The sequence below is a fragment of the Salmo trutta genome, chromosome 37 (assembly GCF_901001165.1).
Source record: "Salmo trutta chromosome 37, fSalTru1.1, whole genome shotgun sequence".
Lineage (NCBI taxonomy): Eukaryota > Metazoa > Chordata > Actinopteri > Salmoniformes > Salmonidae > Salmo > Salmo trutta.
In genome coordinates, this window is record NC_042993.1 from 32,379,153 (window position 1) to 32,399,734 (window position 20,582).

Genomic DNA, 20,582 nt, shown 5'->3' on the forward strand with positions numbered 1-20,582 from the left:
GGCAAAATAACATAGACACTGGACAGAGGAACTAGAAGGCCAGCATCCCGGAGTCACCTCTTCACTTTTGACGTTGAGACTGGTGTTTTGCGGGTACTATTTAATGAAGCTGCCAGTTGAGAACTTGTGAGGTGTCTGTTTGTCAAATTAGATTAGCTAACACAATGTGCCATTGGAAAACCGGAGTGAGGGTTGCTGATAATGGGCCTCTGTACGCATATGCAGATATTCCATAAAAAAATCAACCGTTTCCAGCTACATTAGCAATTTACAACATTAACAATGTCTACACTGTATTTCTAATCAATTTTATGTTATTTTAATGGACAAAAAATGAGCTTTTCTTTCGAAAACAAGGACATTTCTAAGTGACCCCAAACTTTTGAACGGTACGTATCAGACAAAAAACACATACATTTGTAATCACACAATGGTAAGGATGAAATAGACCATTACATTATATATGCATTCTGACATTGTATTGATTGTCCTACCAGAAGAAATAGGATATAATACAATTTCAAAATGTGTATAAATGACATACTTAAAACATCAGAATGTTGTGGCGAGCACATAAAAAAATAAACCCTATCGTTAATGTTCTTTACGGGAACAACAGTAAAGTAATTAGATGATAATTATTACTCTCATTAATCTTTCTTCTCATTGGACAAACAGTGAAATCTGAGCTCCCATAGTTTACATGACCTTTAAGACAAACTTATTTCATAGCCCAGCCCGTAGGCAGTAGAGATTCAAATTAAAGCTGGTGTCTCGTTCAATTATGTCCCCAGGATATGTCGCCGTTAGGTTGCCTTTTTTGAGGGTTCAGCTCACAATGCTAATTGGGTCCCGTCCTGAGCTGCGTTATTGAACGTGACACTCAAGACAGGGCTGGCCCTCTTCTCAACTCTATGGAGGGAAGGAGGAGGGGGAGTAGAAAAACAAATTAAAAGTAGATTACTGACCAGTAAATTTGGCAATTACAGTCAATTAGCCAACGCGTGGGGAAGTGTGAAGTGATCCCAGCCCAAGCCACGTGTCCTAAATGAGTCTCCTGACCTACTTCAGCTTACAAGAGGGCTCTGTGATTGTGTACTTATGCCCCTTGGGCTATGCAATGCTCCCTGTTTTTTGTTTGAAGAGAAAGTTCTGTTATTTTTAATTTTTTTACTCTATATAGCTAATGAAGTTTTCAGAGGGACTTGATATAAAGACCTGCTGTGAGCGTGGATAGTGGTCCCATAGTGCCATGCTCTGTTTCTGACATAACGGCTTGTGTATGGATTAGAGGTTATCAAAGCGATTAATGAATATTGTATGCTTCAGTTCCTCAGAGTAAAAAGCACTGTGAGATACTCAACAGACAAGCTGATCATTCAAATGATATTCGGTGTCAGAATTGGCGGCAAATGATTTCACAGCTGGTGATTTCATTTTCAGTCCCCACCTGAACAGATTTGTTCTGCAACTTTGTCTGAACTAAACGGAACAACTGTGTAGACTTTGAAAGTGCTGTGTATTTTATCTTTCGTTTAAAGTTCATTTTTGTAATGGTTCACTTTTTTCACGTCTGTACATCCGCCCTTGTGATAAGACTTGAAAGGAATTAACTCAAGCGAAACTCCACTTCTTGTCAGGACAGATCTAGAGATGCACACCGCTGAGATCGGAAGGTCCAGGGACACTCAGTGTGACACCATCTTCTTCACAGGATAAGACTAATCCATTATTCCCCCTACCCTGCTGTAGTTCTTTTGTTCCACTTCTTACACCAGTTCCTTCCCAAAACTCAAAGGGGGGCGTGGTGGGGGTTACAGAGAGGATGTTGGGGACGCACAGTATATCAATTAAAGAGCTTGTTTTGTCCCCTAGGGGGGAGGTAGTACTGGTCCAAATATTTACATTAGGGCCTATCAGGGTGACGGCTGGCTGGCGGAGCGGAGAGGTGGGCCATTTGCCGTGGCAGAGTGGCCATTAGCCAAGCTAAATGGCCAGAAAGAATCTGGACCAGACAGGTCTACTCACAGGGCCAGTAGACCATAGCACATAGAGCCAGGCTGGCCAAACACATACACATGCACGCACACACACACTCATGCAAGCATGCACATGCACACACACACTCATGCAAGCACGCACACACACACTCATGCAAGCATGCACTTGCACACACACACTCATGCAAGCACGCACATGCATGCACACTCCAACGCACGTACACACACACATGCATGCATGTGCATAAATGCATGCATGCATGCGAGCACACACACACATCACATACCCACAGTTGTGTAAAGTAAGGAAATAGAAATACTTTGTTAATGTACTTAAGTCGTTTTTTAGGCTATCTTTACTTTACTATTTATATTTCAGTCGACTTTTACTTAACATTTTTTTTTAACGTATAATTTTACTCCGATACATTTCCCCTGACAGCTTCGTTACTCGCTTCACAATCAAATCAATCTGAAGCTGGAAGAAGAAAATGAATCATGTTGGAAAAAAGAAGCAAGCAATGGCGCACCCATGGGTGAACTTGTTTTGCAAGGCAGCACTCGACGACATGCACCCACCGGGAGCATGTCACTTGCAAAACAGTCATCCACTCAGCAGTACTTTGCCCAAGCAAGTCCGAAATAGCACAATCAGGTCTGACATCGTTCTACCACCACCACTTCCTCCTGATGAGGACGAACACCCTTGGCCATATCTAAAATAAATGTTTTATTTTCTCAGAATGAAGGATTCATCCTACAGGATGAAATGTCTGTTATGTTTACTAAAAGTTCAGGAAATACTAGCGTTCGAGAACTCGCCGTCGAATCGAAAATTGAATCTAAAAACACATTGAGGTAAGCCTACTGTTAGCTTGCCAGCTAGCTAGAATAATGTTAGGATGCTAGCTAACATTAGCTAACCTAGCTAGCTAGCCCACGTTTACTAATTCAACAAGCCGTGTTAGTTGATGCTAGTTAATCCTATACCTAAATAGTTCACTAGCTAGTAGCTACCTACTTTAACTGAAGCTTTGTTAGCTAATGCAATCTAAATATACTAACGTTCGCTAACTAGCTAGCGTAGTAGTTTCCGAATCTGGGCACATTTTAGTCAGCTAACGTTAGTCTAGCCAAATACCTTTTCGCTAAACACACCTGGTCAAGCTAGCTAGTTAACATTAACATTCAAATGTTAGCTAACACCCACTCGCTTAGCTAGTTAGCTAGCCATTTTATTCATTGTGTTAATTGATCAATTTGTTCTTCTTACCTAGCTAATTACTGTAGACTGAAGGTATTGACATAACCTACCAACTAGATCAATGAAATTTTTTTACATTTTACATGTTTACAATTAACATTGTAAAATTAAATGGTCACAAATTCTCACTTAACTAATGTTGTTTATATGTTTAAAATTAGGATCCTATACATTAAGTATTGTGGTGAAGTATGTAGTCCAAGGGCTCCAAACATTCACTGTTGTAGAACAAGAACCGTTCAGAGAGTTTGTCCGGGGTCTGCAGCCTAACTCAAAGATCATATCAAGACCCTCTCTGCGCTCCAGGGTTGTTGATAACCTCCAAGAAAATGAAGAAAGTGACTGAGGCCATGACAAGTTGACCACATCGCCGCCACCACCGACTGCTGATCTGCAAGAAGACGGAAATTCATTGGTGTTACAGCCCATTGGATAGACCCTGACAGTCTCAACAGATGCTCTGCAGCCCTGGCCTGTAAACGGTTGAGAGGCTCGCACACCTTTGTTGGCAGGCGCCATAAATTACATAGATTCTCAGTTCGAAATTCAGGATAAGATTGTGAGAACAACAGACAACGGCTTTGACTTCCGTTGTCTGCTTTCCAAGTTTTTGAAGAAGATGAAAACAACGAGGCAGTCGATGTGGTGGTGGTGAAGCAGCTCAGCCAGGACAGGAAGATGATGAAGAGGAGGAACAAGAGGAGAGTGAAGAAGTGGAGTTTGTTTATGTGGCAACAATCCTGAATGAAGATGATAGTTTTGAGGACCAGCTGCCGAAGCACCAGCGTTGTGTTAGACACCTACTCAACTTAGTATCTACATTCGATGCCCTGAAGCATCCAAAAATGTGTCCCGTTCAATATTTGGCAAGTGCCAAGCACTTTGGAATAAATGAGGAAGATCCACACTTGCAGCCGAAACGGTTGAAGATGCTTGGGACCTCCAGATGCTGCGCCCGAATGCTACAAGGTGAAACTCCTGGTTCATGGCTGTAGAAAGGCTCTTGTGGATCATCAAAGACAAAGAGAGGCTGCCGTCAGAGTTCTCTGCACAGACATCGAGGTTTGAATGTAAGTAAGGATTATGTATTCTTTTATCATAATTTAAGGTCTTGAATGTTGTCTAAATCTGTTGCAGTATTTCCTGATCCTTTGCTTTGGGACTAATAGCTGTTTCACATATTGTAACCATACACTACACAGTAAAAATCACCAGTGTTAAATTCACTGATAACTGGTGTTAATTGCTAAGGTATACAATTTTACTCTATTAGTGTAGACTTTTTCTCAGTAAGTGTAAACATCATCACAACCCCACCCATAAATTCAGTTTCTGCGTTCAAATTTCCTCTTTTCTCGACACCATTGTTGGATTAACAAAATCCTAATTTGTTCCACGCAAAGGTGAGTTTTAAATAATTATTTCACTAATATTATTAATATATTTTAATTTAAATACTTGATACTTGGTTGTCAGACTGCAGTGTAACATAAAAAGTAACTGTTTTGATTGTGTGTGTGCAGCTAATGTTAGAGACACTTGCTCTTTCACTTTTTGCACATCTTTGCTAGATAGCTAGCATGCTAACTAACTAGCCCGCCCCTGTCCTGTGCAGTTAGTCTGCTCCACGTGGTGGTTCCATGGGCGCGCGTGCCATTTCAGGACCAAGCTTTTTTAGCCTCATGCTAGTTTGTTATCTATATTTCAGCTGCTTACTATATATTTAGGACTAATCTGATTCAAGGTGAGTTGTTTATTTAGCCAAATTATAACTGCATTTTCGACTTGTGGGTGATGCTTATAGATAAATATTGTGACCATTGCATCGACAGCTAGCTAGTCTTAACTAACTGCGTTTCCCACTCGCTTTATGACCAGTTAATTTTGGCGGTCTTGTAAGACTTCTCCTAGAACATGACAACATAATATAGTGACTAGCTGGAATTATGAGTGCATTTTACTGGACTAATTAGGCCATCCATATTTTGGGACAGTGAATGTGAGTTGAGTAGTCTGTTTGCTGTAGTTTTGGACCTGCTTTAAGTAATATCAGACAAGTTGTGGTCATGATCCAATATTTTCATAATATACTTTAAAATTAGCATTGCTAAGTAAAGGAGTATTGGTGAAAATGTTTGTAGTCATCCTGATATAATGTGTCATGATTGAAATGCAATGCCTTTTCATCCATTTTGACCTTATCTCGTACCATTAACTGCTTTCAGACCTAGTCATCATGCTGATCACGGTGAAATTCAATGGTGAACAAAAATATGTCAAGATAATTGACCTGACACTTGAAAATCTTTTGATTGGAGGTAAACTTTTAATTTGTGATTGAAAATAAATGTATTGTGTTCATAGATTTACAACTCAGTCTGATTACTCTTACCATTACAATTCTAATTGTAGATTGTTGTTTTATTCAGCTTTCCTGAAATTTGAGACCCCACTTACTAGTTTATCAGAGGCACAGCTGTATGATGGGTCTGGAACTGAAGTTGATGGGTATGTGTTTGAGGAGTTGGTGAAATGGCCAGATCTTGGTGTTTTCAATCTCACACTGAACAATGATGCTAAAGGTATGTGCTGGTTTTCAAGTCTTGGTTACTTGTGGCATCACTTTCAATATAACCATACATTTGACATGTATTGTATTGTCATTGTGTATTTAAGAATCTTCCCTGATGAGTCCTGCCTCTGCCAGTTTTGTGATGGGTGGTTCAGACCGTGAGTCGGATGATACAATAATTTTGAGCGAGGATGGAAGCCCCTCACGAAAGCCTCAAAGATCTGATGACGAAGCAAAAAATGTAAGTTTGTAATTCATTCTTCAATTCACTTGCCATCAAATGGATTTGTCACTGCTGTTTTTTTAGTTTTTTTTTACAGCTAGTAGAGGGCATACTGAAGAAAAAGCCTGGTGGAGAGGTTGTCATCAAGGAATACTCCAAAACTAACAGCCTGACTGACTGCACCAGACGAAAGATGATCAACATTCTTGTTTTGGAGATGACAGATTCACGGTAAGTTTAAAGGAAAGATTCATAATGAAAATTGTTGAGCATTACTTGCTCCCATATCTGCTGAATGTTAAAAAATATTTTCTGTATCAGTATCACAGTCACATAATTGGTTAGGCTACTGCTAATAGCTACATTGCTATTGGTAGAAGATTTCACTTGTATCAGACTCGATGGGCATGATACTGATTAAAAAAATCACACCTGATATTTTGCTGGCTGGGGACCAAAGCTGCTCGTGGAGATTCTGATTGCCACCTAAACATAACATTATGTTATTGTCAGGACATCACCATCGCGCAGTGTGAGAGAAACGTTTGCACAAGGCATCGTCTCCTTGTTCCCATACCTGAAGGATCCCTACACCACAAATTGATATGTAAGTATACATTACAACTGATAAAGGGCATCTGCGTTTAATTTGTCTGGTATGGTATCTAAGCAAATGGGACTTGGTTATTTGTTTTTTCTTTCAAGATTAGTAACCATGTTCATTTTCTTAAGGAACATTATTACGACCCTAATAGTGGAGGAGGGTACCTCGTATAGAATCAAAACCGTTCAGAGGAATTTGGCTTCATCTGAGAAACGGCCCACTCAACTATACTATGGATTGCCAACTGCTGAGAGGGAGTCCAGTCCATCCAATTTGGCTACTCTGAGGGAAGACCGGTGCAGAGAGACCGTTTCTCTTATGAAGCATTCTTCTGATGAAGAAACAGTCAAACAGAAGATGAAATTGACCTTTGAGTACAGGAAGAAGATGACCCACGACCTGAGTAAATGCTCCACCATTCTAACCAAATTTCCACGCTTTCTGGATGTGAAGGGCATGGTAAGACTTAAAAAAACACTTTTAAGTTGTATACATTTTGTTGAATTTTCAGATGCCAATTGAGGTTGGCCAGTAAATTTAAACAAAAACAACACTTCCGTAATAGCTCAATTAATGTGTAGGCTGGGGATTTACTCAAACTCTGTTTTGGAGGTTCAAATGGAATGTTTTATGAGAAAGAAATGTACTTGCACAAAACTAATGTTTTGTTCTTTGTCTTATTTGTTTCAGATTGAACAGATTTTTGTGCTGATGTTTTTTGAGGGAACATCAGCCAAGTTTTTGGAGAGGTGGCCAACTATAATCAAGCATGAATGCTGATGGTTAGATGATCATAATTTGTCATTTACACTACCGTTCAAAGGTTTGGGGTCACTTAGAAATGTCCTTGTGTTTGAAAGAAAAGCTATTTTTTTTGTCCATTAAAATAACATCAAATTGATCAGAAATACATTGTAGACATTGCTAATGTTGTAAATTACTATTGTAGCTGGAAACAGCTGATTTTTATTGGAATATCTACATACAGAGGCACATTATCACCAACCATCACTCCTGTGTTCGATTACAGGCTCAAAATGGCCAGAAACAAAGACCTTCCTTCTGAAACTCATCGGTCTATTCTTGTTCTGAGAAATGAAGGCTACTCCATGCGAGAAATTGCCAAGAAACTGAAGATCTCGTACAAAGCTGTGTACTACTCCCTTCAGAGAACAGCGCAAACTGGCTCTAACCAGAATAGAAAGAGGAGTGGGAGGCCCTGGTGCACAACTGAGCAAGAGGACAAGTACATTACAGTGTCTAGTTTGAGAAACAGACACTTAACAAGTCCTCAACTGGCAGCTTTATTAAATAGTACCCGCAAAACACCAGTCGCAATGTCAACAGTGAAGAGGCGACCCCGGAATGCTGGCCTTCTAGGCAGAGTTCTTCTGTCCAGTGTCTGTGTTCTTTTGCCCATCTTAATCTTTTCTTTTTGTTGGCCAGTCTGGGATATGGCTTTTTCTTTGCAACTCTTCCTAGAAGGCCAGCATCCTTCATTAAAGCATAATTATATTTTGTCTGTAAGCAGTTTTATTGCTTCTTTAATCAGAACAACAGTTTTCAGCTGTGCAAACATAATTGCAAAATGGTTTTCTAATGATCAATTAGCCTGCTAAACTTGGATTAGCTAACACAACGTGCCATTGGAACACAAGAGTGATGGTTGCTGATAATGGGCCTCTGTACGCCTATGTAGATATTCCATTAAAATATCTGCCGTTTTCATCTACAATAGTCATTTACAACAGTAACAATTTCAAAACAAGGAGATTTCTAAGTTACCCCAAATTTCAAATCAAATGTATTTGTCACATACTCATGGTTAGCAGGTGAAATTGCAGAGCGCAAAATTCAAAATACAAAAAATCGTAATATTAAATATTCATGAAAATACAAGTGTCATACATAATTTAAAATCTTAACTTCTTGTTAATCCAGCCGCTTTGTCAGATTTCAAAAAGGCTTTATGGCGAAAGCATACCATGCGATTATCTGACGACAGCGCCCCGTGTACAAAAGCATTAAAAACGTTTTCCAAACCAGCAGAGGCATCACGAAAGTCAGAAATAGCGATAAAATAAATCACTTACCTTTCAAGATCTACCTCTGTTTTCAATCCCAAGGGTCCCAGCTACATAACAAATGGTCATTTTGTTCGATAAAGTCCTTCTTTATATCTCAGTTTATTTGTCGCACTTGATGCAGTAATCCAACTGTTCCCCTCGTTCAAAATGCATACAAAGGAATCCCAAAAGTTACCAATAAACTTCATCCAAACAAGTCAAACAAAATTTCTAATCAATCCTCAGGTACCCTAATATGTAAATAAATGATACAATTTAAGACGGAGAATAGTATGTTCATTACCGGAGATAAATAATGAAGTGCGCGCCCTCATCCACACGCGCCACAAGACGACAGTCAAAATGAGAGCCACCTAGAAAAACTACAAATTCTAGCTCATTTTTCAAAAAACAAGCCTGAAACCCTTTCTAAAGACTGTTGACATCTAGTGGAAGCCATAGGAACTGCAATCTGGGAGGATTTTCTTTGATTTTCCCATAGACAGCCATTTCAATGGGTGGTGACCTCAAAAAGATTATCCTCGGGTTTTTGCCTGCCTTATCAGTTCTGTTATACTCACAGACATTATGTTAACAGTTTTAGAAACGTCAGAGTGTTTTCTATCCAATACTACCAATTATATGCATATCCTAGCATCTGGGCCTGAGTAACAGGCAGTTTACTTTGGGCACCTCAGTCATCCGAACTTCCGAATACTGCCCCCTATAGTAAAGTCATGACTGTGGTGATGTTCTCATAATCCTTCGGTGAGGTTGTGTGCAGATCTGTACATCTACTTTTGATGAGCTCATCATCTACATAATATTTTTCAATATATAGGGTTCTATTATAGGAGGTGTTTTCTAAAGCAAAGGGACTGATTGTAAGTGCTTATGTTTACTGGCTATATTCCTTCATTAATCCATAATTATATTTTGTCTGTAAGATATTTATTTTGAAGTGTTGCCTAATTGAGAATCCACCTTTTTTTCTATCTGAGCACTTCTTTCATCTGTAAGACTAACTGTTACCTTTTAGAAAAAATAACTATTACCTTTCAGAAAAACTCAAGCTCAAACAAAATAAAAGGTTTTGCTTTTAGGATTTATGACTCTTACGTTTCATAATTTTACTTTTGATACTTAAGTACATTTAATATCAGGTGCTTTAAGACTTACTCAAGTAGTATTCTAATCGGTGACATTCACTTTTACTTTTGGGTACTTTTTCCACCACTGCATACACATACTGTATACATGCACACTCGCACATACTCACAGTCAATGTGATCAAGAGACAGTATATAGTCAAGTCATCTTCTGACAACTCGAGAATATGGTAGGGAATGTCCTACAGACCCTTGTTCCATTATTAAGCTAATTGAAATAGTGACATGTTTAACTCTTTGAGGTGCTGAGTAATACAGTATGTGCAGACCTATAGACCTTGAAGGCGTTCAGTGCTATTAGACTTCAATGAAACATTTTCTTGTAGCTAAATGAACACTTCCAGGAGCAGACCCCGCTGCCCCATTTTTCAGGCACCTCCTAAATTGATTTCATTGAAATGAAGAATTAGAAAAGCCATCATCGTTCACCGGCTGGATCACTGGTTCAAAAAGGAAATTCTTTCTGCCAAAAAAAGCATAAAAATGTCTCAGTCCAAAAGTGCATACATGTAATAAAGAAGTTTTTTGCGTTTCTTGTATTGTGGTGTAGAGTACCTCCCCGCCTGCCTTGACCCTCCTTTCAAGGGTTGTGCTTGCTACAGTAGTGATGCATTTCCTGCCTATAATGGTTGGTCATGAGAAGTCCATCTCCCGCTTGGCCCTTCTCACTGGTGGGAGTTTGGTCAAAACCAGGCATTCAAAATATATTTTATTTTCTCTTGACACCAGTGGCGATTTTAGCATGTAAATCTTGATGGGGCAAAAAAAAAAGTTGGATGCATGCCAGCAAAGCCACTACACAACACAACACTAAACAATACATGAATTGCACTATAACGGTGACAAACGGTGCCCACAAACTGTTAGGGCTTACATGCCTTGTCTGGCAGCGAAACAGTTCATTCAGCCTCATTTATTGCCTTTAAAAAACCATAGCTGATATGGCTGACTTGCTTAAAAAATGTGGTTTCTAATGACAATTGAAATGTACAAACTATGGCATAAGGGGACGACAAGCGGATAAGAGGCGATCCGTAATTTCAATTAAGACATTAATGAGCGAGCTAGGACGGGTGTAGTCAATATAAATATATGTTTAACGAATTCAGAACATGGGCCGTTCTTAGTGTTCTCCCTGTACACCAAGTCAGAACCGTAGGATAAATAAAAGGGCATATAAGCAGACAATGAAATCTCTTAGAATATTCAATGATTGCATTTCTCTAAAACAGGTTATAGGCTACATGTGCACCACCAAGTCAGAACAGTAGGCAAAATTAAGAGGGGTAAATACACCAAATTATTAGGGTGAGGCACATGGGCTACTAACACACTTACTTTCTTAGCTACAGTATACATACCTCCCTGACATATCTGGCATAATATGTAAGCATTATTATACAATAGATGCAAAATGGCATTACTAGCAATACAAACCGATTGTCATAGCTTTAACTTGCAATGAAAACAACTTTCTGACAAAATTAGAAACGTATAATATCTAAAACTGTAGCTAGATTCTTACCCGTATACATGGATAAAAGCTTCACGGCAGACTGCAACCCCTTGTATTACATTTTCAGAGTCAGACAGTGCCAGCATGGCACGATCGTCCTCCAGAAAGTAGTCCATCATAACTTTTTCCCACTGACCTTTGTCGATAGCGCCTGATAAATTCAGGGCAGCAATGTTATTGAGAGCAGTAGCAAGATATTTGCAGTTCTCCATGTCTAACGTTATATCTTTAGAAAAACTGCAGTAGAAAGGATTATCTAAGCATAACGAGCACTCATTTAACAGACACAGGATGCTACACCCAGACCAATCCAAACTCATCTCTCAGCATGTCCAGCCCATACATTATCACAGACAATCATGGCTAGCGGGAAGGTTGCTGACTTTTTCTGTGGCTAAACCAACTTAGGTTTGCAATTGAACTATTTTATTCATAATTACAGATGGCATACAGGTTTGTTATTAAGGCACATGAAAGTTCACATATTCGAGAAGGCATTTCTGGCAAAAAGCGCATTTTGATTTTAAAAAATGTTTACGTTCAAACGGCTCTCCTGTGATGTCGTGACTTGCGACATATGCCTAGTTTCCTGAATCGGGTCACATATTACATAATTTATGCAGCAGCATACAATACATTTTTGGACTCGCCTTGTTGTGCTGTGCTCACTTTAACAGGAAGGTGGTGCAGCGGTCCTTCGTGGGCAAATGTTGTCATCAAAGTCTGGCATTCTCTGGATTTATGGTGCTTTCAAAACAACTGAAAAAAGCAAGGTGGAATCATGATGACGTCATTGATCTTCAGGTCGTAGTTCTAAAAAAAGCCTTCCAAGTTGTCTTGAACTCACTGAAGTCAAGTTTTCGCAGTTCCGAGTCAACAGTTTCCTAGTTCTTCCCGGTTTTGACCCTTATGCCTGCCCTGAGACTGCCTGCCGTTCTGGACCCTTTGCAACCTCTCTGGATTACTGACCCCTGTCTGCCTTTGACCTGTCTTTTGCCTGCCCCTGTATTACAAATAAACTTTTCGCAAATCATGCTTCATTAACAGCATGGCCAGTGTTGAATGTTTATCATTTTAAACTTGGAAAAGAGCCCCTTAAACCCAGATTTGGGACCAAACAACCACTGTCACTGATTCCTTCCAAACCACTCATTGTTGAATTTGCAATTTCCAACTTGTTATGGCCGATGAGCACCAATACGTTTTATCTATCATTTCTCTTCATTAATTATCTTCATATGACAAGGATTAAAAAGGATTTTCCAGTAGATTTTCAACTTGATTCATGATGATGACTGCTAGCTAAGATTTTGAAAGTATGATGTTGATGTCATCAGTCCAATTAAAGCTACTGTACGTATAACGTGATTTGACATAAATGTATCTGTGGCCAATGACCTTGAGCCTTCTTGGATGGGCATTTCTAATGTAACTCCATGGCAGCACCCAAAGGGCTTGTCACACCCTAATCTGTTTCACCTGTCTTTGTGCTTTTCTCCACCCCCCTCCAGCTGTCGCCCATCTTCCCCATTATCCCCTGTGTATTTATACCTGTGTTCTCTGTTTGTCTGTTGCCAGTTAATTTTTCTTGTGAAACCTACCAGCGTTTGTTCCTCTGCTCCTGTCTGTTTCTTGCGCCTGTTTCCTAGTTCTTCCCGGTTTTGACCCTTATGCCTGCCCTAAGCCTGCCTGCCGTTCTATACCTTGCCCCACCTCACTGGATTATTGACCCTTCTGCCTGCTGTTCTGGACCCTTTGCACCCTCTCTGGATTACTGACCCCTGCCTGCCTTTTACCTGTCTTTTGCCTGCCCCTGTATTAGAAATACACTTTTGTTTCTTCGACACTGTCTGCATCTGGGTCATACCTGACACGTGATAGGGCTCAAATTATCAAGGTCTACCCTTAGACTTGGCGGTGATGAAGTGTCCCCATGAGTGACAGAACACTGAGCCAATCACAACGCTACGCTCAATATTTTCTGCTGGCTTACCCCACCACCACAGTAAGCACTGGGCTAGGCTGAAACACTTGCATTTTGTTGCTGCCTTACTCAAGAAAACAAAAAAGAGACCATGTTTGCATGTGGCTTTATTAACTCAATGATACATTTTTTCTTTACATTGTTTGCAAACTGATATGTGACACGTATTAATGCCAAAATAACATGCAAAACAGGCAAGCTCCCATTTTTGCTAAAAATCTGGGGCTCAAAACAGATGGGGCACTGCTTGAGACATCGTTTGACATTTTTTAATGTCAGCTTCCAGAACCAAATGTTTTGTGTGCGATTGTCATCGATAGCTATAGGTTTTGTACGATTATGAACTTTGACTGGCCAGGTTTCTCCATATGTTAGGTGTGAATGAGATGTGTAGGATACTGTGTAGTAGACACAGTGCACTCCTATCCCTCATTAGTGACCTCATCACTGCCCTAGTTTTGTCGCATCTGGACTACTCTTCAGTCGTGTGGTCAGGTGCCATAAAAAGGGACTTAGGAAAATTGCAATTGGCTCAGAACAGAGCAGCATGGCTGGTGCTTGGATATACACAGAGAGCTAACGTTAATAATATGCATGTCAATCTCTCCTGACTCAAAGTGGACGAGAGATTGACTTCATAACTACTTGTATTTATGAGAGGTATTGACATGTTGAATGCACCGAGCTGTCTGTCTAAACTACAGGCACACAGCTCGGACACCCATGCATAACCCACAAGACATGCCAATGTTTTTAAAATTGTATAACTGCCTTAATTTTGCTGGATCCAAGGAGGTGTAACTGCTTCCTTGGCAGCATGACCCCAAAAGCCCAGCCCCAGGACATTGCTTAAGCATGTGTATAGGATACTGTATGGGGTTAGATTATCCAAGTAAGATGAGGATGATTTTGTTCATAAAAATGATCATGTAACAATAATAAAAGTAAGAGGAATATATATGATAATAATAATGATAAAGGTAATAGAATATTATTAAATTATTTGCAGTTATTTGTCCACTGAACAAATACAATTATTTTGAAATTCATCAGAAAATATTTGCACTCGACCAGAGGAGGATCACATGGTGTGGAAGGCATTTATAAATCCCTTTGCAAATCAGTAGTATTGCGATATGATACTTGCATTGTTATCTATTATATACAGATGTCAGTCATAGACTACTAATACAAGACAATAAATAGGAATATAATGTAATCATGTTCATCTCAATTAAAGTATTTACTATGGAAGTTAACTATTTATATAGATTTTATTGAAAATGTCAGAATATCATCAAGGCAGATGTTAAATTCATGTCATTGCTTTTTATTTTATTATATATCATAATTATGGATATTTAATATCAATGGAATAGTGAAGAATATCCATCTTGGGTCTAATACCATTATTCTTCCAATTTGGTTTACCATCACTGTTATGTACAGAATCTGCCATGATTTCTCTTTTGGTCATCACTTTCATGCTGTCAACTCAACTAAAGAACCAATTACAGTGATGAGACACAGGTTGTAAAGCTGGTTAAAGTTTGTTTGAATTGAAGAGCTTGCTCATATTTTAAGATTACTCAGGAAAACAAGACTGGGCAACCAATTATAATAAGGATACTACTGTCGGAAGACTTGGAAAATAATGAAAGAAGTGCTTTCTATCCCCTTATTCTGCTTGATTGGGTAGGTTTGTTGAGGCCAAGATATTCAAAAACTGCACTTGTAGCCTCGAGCTGCATTATTAATTCATCATAAAAAAGAGACGCAATAAAAAAAAGGGTTTTCTTGAACATGGACTAGATTGCGGTTCGTTGCGCTTTTTCCAGTGGAGTATGCATGTCTGAACTCACAAGCCAATCTCCCTCCAGGTATGAGAAGTGCGTGGCCTTTCACAGACCCCAGGGCGAAGCATTTTTATAAAAGGGAATTGCATATTAGAGGCATATGGTGCCGAAACAAATTTTGGAAATAAGCTGTCATCAAATAATCAAATCAGTCATGTTTCAGAGAGCAATAACGGAGGTATGCAAGCAGATATGGCCAGGACCCTTCCTTGTGTGGTTCCTTTGTGCTTGGTTTGCGTGTGGACAAACGCAAGGCTACTTACTGATGTAATTTGTAAATCGTGGTCAACAAATGGGATTCACATAGGAGAATTTTGAACGATAACAAAAAATTACATTTTGATCAGAAATTCAACAATTCATCTGAAACAGTTTGGTGGGTTTATTTCCTATTTTAATTTGAAACAAGGCATATAATTCCTTACAGGTCAGTGGTGAGTGAGATGAATTCATCAATTCTAGAAGGACTGAACATTCCAGGTTAACCATGCTATCAAAAACCATGTTGTTCATATAGTCAGATTTTTGGTCAGTATTTGTCTTCACCTAGTCAACACCAGTCTATTTCCAGATTTACTTTCATCTGTTTGTTTCCTGTCAAACTATTTCTGTATTTGTCAAAATGCCAATATTGTCTGTAGTAAAAACACCACATTACAAACAGAAGACAAGGAAAATGTAGGGTTATACAACACACATGCAACTTTAAATATGAGATTACTACGTCGCCTTTCTCCAGTCAGAAGTGTGAACAGTATTGTCACAGATACGGCGACTGGTTGCTGATCAATTCCCAGTGGTCCAGATCTGCACTTATATGAATTAATTGGAGCCTTAGCTAAAACACTGGCTATGTGATGCACACAATGCAAGCACTAGGGAAAGACAAGCCAGGCTCCCTGTACCCTGTCTGCGCTCATCCCATCAACGTCAACAGATCGCGGTGTCCTCGCCATCAAGAAGAGCCCAGCAGATAGAGGGAAGGAAAAAAACATGCACCACTCTGCCCACCAAACCCCAGGCTCTGCTTTTTTTAACCCGCGTCTCCGTCTCCGCCTCCACCTCAGCCCCCCCCCCCCAACCCTCCAATCCCAACCCAAGGCCATGCATCCAGGCTGTGCATGACAGCTCGCAACATCCCCTGCCACAACTGTTTTCCCATTGCATCCACTTCCGTGACCCTATCAGCAGCTCAAAAACCTCCCCGCCTGCATCCCCCTGACGGAGTGCGCCTCTCACTTTTTTGAACGTGTCAACAATTTCTGTGTGTGTGTGTGTGTGTGTGTGTGTTTGCCTCTTCCTCTGCGTAAAAGAGGGGGAAAAGGGCCATGTCATTCTTCCACAACTTAATCAGGAGCTACACACAGGAGCGGGCTGCTGCAGCGTGGACCTCCCTGATCCCGATAATGAGGTCCCCTGGCTATGCAGTCATTGAAGTATAATTGACTTGTTCGTCTCTTATTTTCCTAATAGACACTCTGACCCAGAACACGTTTATTTCACTATGAGAAATGTCAAGAAGGATTGGAAGTTTCCTCAGCGTGCCCATTAAAACTGAAGGCATGCCACCCTGTCTCCGGCCAGCCAGGGCTGCCATTGGCTCCCCAGTTCATTATGCAGATGCAAAATGTAAATAAATGATTTCCAGATTTCCTAGGATTTGGAAGGAAGATGTAAGGAGAAAAACGACAAAAAAAAGGGTATGACAGTTCGGAGCACACAACGAGTTGTTTCTCAGAGAAATAAATAATATATAGGTAATAATTAGAATAAGACATGTCCCTGACTTGAAAACCTGGCGAAGCGCATTGATGTTGTTATAGCTACGTATGTCCCCTTCCTTTCAGGGCGTATCAGAATCAAACAACGCCGTGGATAACATTAGGGACCAAAAGCAAACAGCAGAGCAGTAAGGCGGGCAAGAGTAAAACCCAGAGACCATGGTCACATGCTTGTGGATATGAAGGGGAACAGCTGTACAAATCAGTAGTCTACCATGCCTGTTCATCCACCATGTCTTTTTGGACCAGTCCCCCAAAATATTTTGTACCATACACCATATTGAATTTTTATTATTTTACGGTATATACAGTATATTTCTTTCCTGAAGAACTATGTCTTCTGTTTTTGTTTTCTTTACATACTGTCCAATTTCCTTGATTTGTCTGCATTCATTTTGTTTTATTTGTCCAATTTCTTTGGGTAATATGCAGATTTCAAGTATTTTCTGGCTAGATCCTTGTTACAATATATTAATTTGCATGCTGCTTTATTTGTACTGTATGATATTCATATGCAATGCATTTCAAGAGATTCAGACATCCAATAATGTTGATATGACAGTGTAGTAGTTGCTTGTGGTTAAGCTTATAGAAAGGATTTCATCATGGTGTAAAACCTAAAGTTTTGTGTCTTCCATTACTGTAAAGGTCAACACCCTTGGTTTTTCCAATGTAAAATCAGAGGGATCATCATGTGTATAATATTTGCTTCAAGTGTCGTTTCATGTCCTATTAGAGAATCAGGCAGCAGTCTGGGCTCTGTTCTCTTTCTCCCTGCTATATTAGCATCTATTAATGAGATGATTGTGCCTGCCCCGTGTGTCCCCTGAAATGGTATTTTCTGATCAGCCTTTGACTGATTGTGGCACTGAGTCGGTGACTGCGCGGGGACATCATTAAAGTAATTACCACAAGCTCTAGTAGTTGCAGGCAAATAATTCCGCCGGGGTAATTTTTCTGCTGCACAGAGGGGGGAAAAATCTAATTTTTCACCAAACATGTCTGCTGTCTGTATTGTGACAGCGGTCAAAGCCAGTCAGATTTCCTTCCCACTAGTAGTATTGTACAATCTGAATAATGGCAACAAAAAAACAGAGAAGGAAACAATTGCCTGTTTACTACACATACACATATGAGCATGAGAAGAATATGATGGTAATTGCAGGATTATAATTCCAGTAATTGATTGTTCAGAACTATCTGAACGGGTTCCTAACTCTGTGAGAGGAAGGCTGCTAATTCCAGAAGGTGCACTTCATCTTATTTGTATTGTGTGTCCGTAGTTAATAGAATGATCACATTTTATGACAAACATGAGGGCTTGGTGACTATGATAAAACTCCCCGCGTGAATATTGATCGAAGTGTTCTGGGAATGGCTGGATGGAATGTAGGCCATTTCAGATAAGGTTTAATTTGACCAATCCCATTTCAAAATGGCTGCGGACATTATGAAAGGTGCCAAAACCTCTCTCTCGCTGCAGCTTTTCTTCCCTTAACATTGGTTATATAATTTTATTCCGCTAATGTTGCTCAGCGTTAGGTAAACATAATGACAATGATGACCATATTCCATATTTTTCAAACTGAGTTTTGATTAAACTCTCCCGACGCCACTCAACAGCAGCTTGAATAACAGTACTTGAGCGAGCCGGACACCTATTGGTTATATCACTGAAGTGCCCTTGTGATGGCTTTCCTCATTCGACGGTGTTCTTGCTCAACCTCTATTAAAAAAAATAAACAATCCATCCTAGATGCAATTCATGCAAAACAGACCGACGAGGGAGAACTGGTGAAAGGAAGAGAGATCGAGAAACAAAGAAAAACAATAGTCGTGTGACTGTGAAACACGTATCATCAACATGGACGTGAGTGTCAGCGGCCACTTCAGCCCAGAGACTGGGAGAACAGAGTGTATCCAGACCCAGAGGATCAACCCTGAATGCACACAGGCTAATAGTCTAGCCATTCACATGCCCTACATGAGAGCACACTCTCTGTGTATGAGGCCAGCTTGTAGTTTGGGAGGACACCTAGCAATTTTCCCCTCACAGCTAATAATCAGGTATTCACACAGACGTTAGCCTTTAATTCAACCCTGTCACTATCAAAGAGTTTATTTCCAAAATGCTATAACTGCCAATTTTTCACATTTTGTATTTTTTTAATCAGAAATTCATGCTTATAGGTACCTTTGTGGGAGTGTAAAATATTACTGTCCTCAGATTTTATATACATAGGTTTGAGATGTGTATTACAATTGGTTTTGTTGCAAAATATATCCATTGTTTCTCTGGAATGGAATGTTTGTATCCTGTATATTTCACATACAAATTCAACACATCATAAATCTAGCCTCATGCTATAGCGTTTGGTTAGAGTAAGGCCTCGTCCCAAATGGCACCCTATTCCCTGTATAGTGCACTACTTTTGACCAGAGCTCAGATCTCATATTACTGTATTGATCATTTTTTATATATATGTTTTAAAATACTGATGTCACAAATGTATAATTTGTACCACAGGTGGCTGCTGAGGGGAGGACGGCTTATAATAATGGCTGGAATGGAGTGAATGGAATGGTACGGAGCTGCTCTTCTTCCGGTGGAAGGACTACCCATTCCATGATCTTGCCATCACGGTTGACAACTCCCTTGTGTCCTCCTCCCAGAGTGCTAAGAACCTTGGCGTGATCCTGGACAACACCCTGTCGTTCTCCACTAACATCAAGGCGGTGACCCGATCCTGTAGGTTCATGCTCTACAACATTCGCAGAGTACGACCCTGCCTCACACAGGAAGCGGCGCAGGTCCTAATCCAGGCACTTGTCATCTCCCGTCTGGACTACTGCAACTCGCTGTTGGCTGGGCTCCCTGCCTGTGCCATTAAAACCCTACAACTCATCCAGAACGCCGCAGCCCGTCTGGTGTTCAACCTTCCCAAGTTCTCTCACGTCACCCCGCTCCTCCGCTCTCTCCACTGGCTTCCAGTTGAAGCTCGAATCCGCTACAAGACCATGGTGCTTGCCTACGGAGCTGTGAGGGGAACGGCACCTCCGTACCTTCAGGCTCTGATCAGGCCCTACACCCAAACAAGGGCACTGCGTTCATCCACCTCTGGCCTGCTCGCCTCCCTACCTCTGAGGAAGCACAGTTCCCGCTCAGCCCAGTCAAAACTGTTCGCTGCTCTGGCACCCCAATGGTGGAACAAGCTCCTTCACGACGCCAGGACAGCGGAGTCAATCACCACCTTCCGGAGACACCTGAAACCCCACCTCTTTAAGGAATACCTGGGATAGGATAAAGTAATCCTTCTAACCCCCCCCCCCCCCTTGAAGATTTAGATGCACTATTGTAAGGTGGTTGTTCCACTGGATATCATAAGGTGAATGCACCAATTTGTAAGTCCCTCTGGATAAGAGCGTCTGCTAAATGACTTAAATGTAAATGTAAAATGTAAAATGTAAATGGTATTAAACACATGAAAACCATGTGTCTGATTACCATTCCATATGTTCCGTTCCAGCCATTACTATGAACCCGTCC

General features: G+C 40.3%; 1 long non-coding RNA gene across 1 annotated transcript; it reads left to right on the forward strand.

The window, feature by feature from the left end:
* The first annotated feature begins 5,695 nt into the window (after positions 1-5,695).
* Positions 5,696-7,487, forward strand: LOC115176956 (uncharacterized). The gene is made up of 5 exons (XR_003872312.1): positions 5,696-5,846; positions 5,941-6,290; positions 6,573-6,666; positions 6,792-7,122; positions 7,354-7,487. It is a non-coding gene; the product is annotated as an uncharacterized LOC115176956 (long non-coding RNA).
* Positions 7,488-20,582: the final 13,095 nt, after the last annotated feature.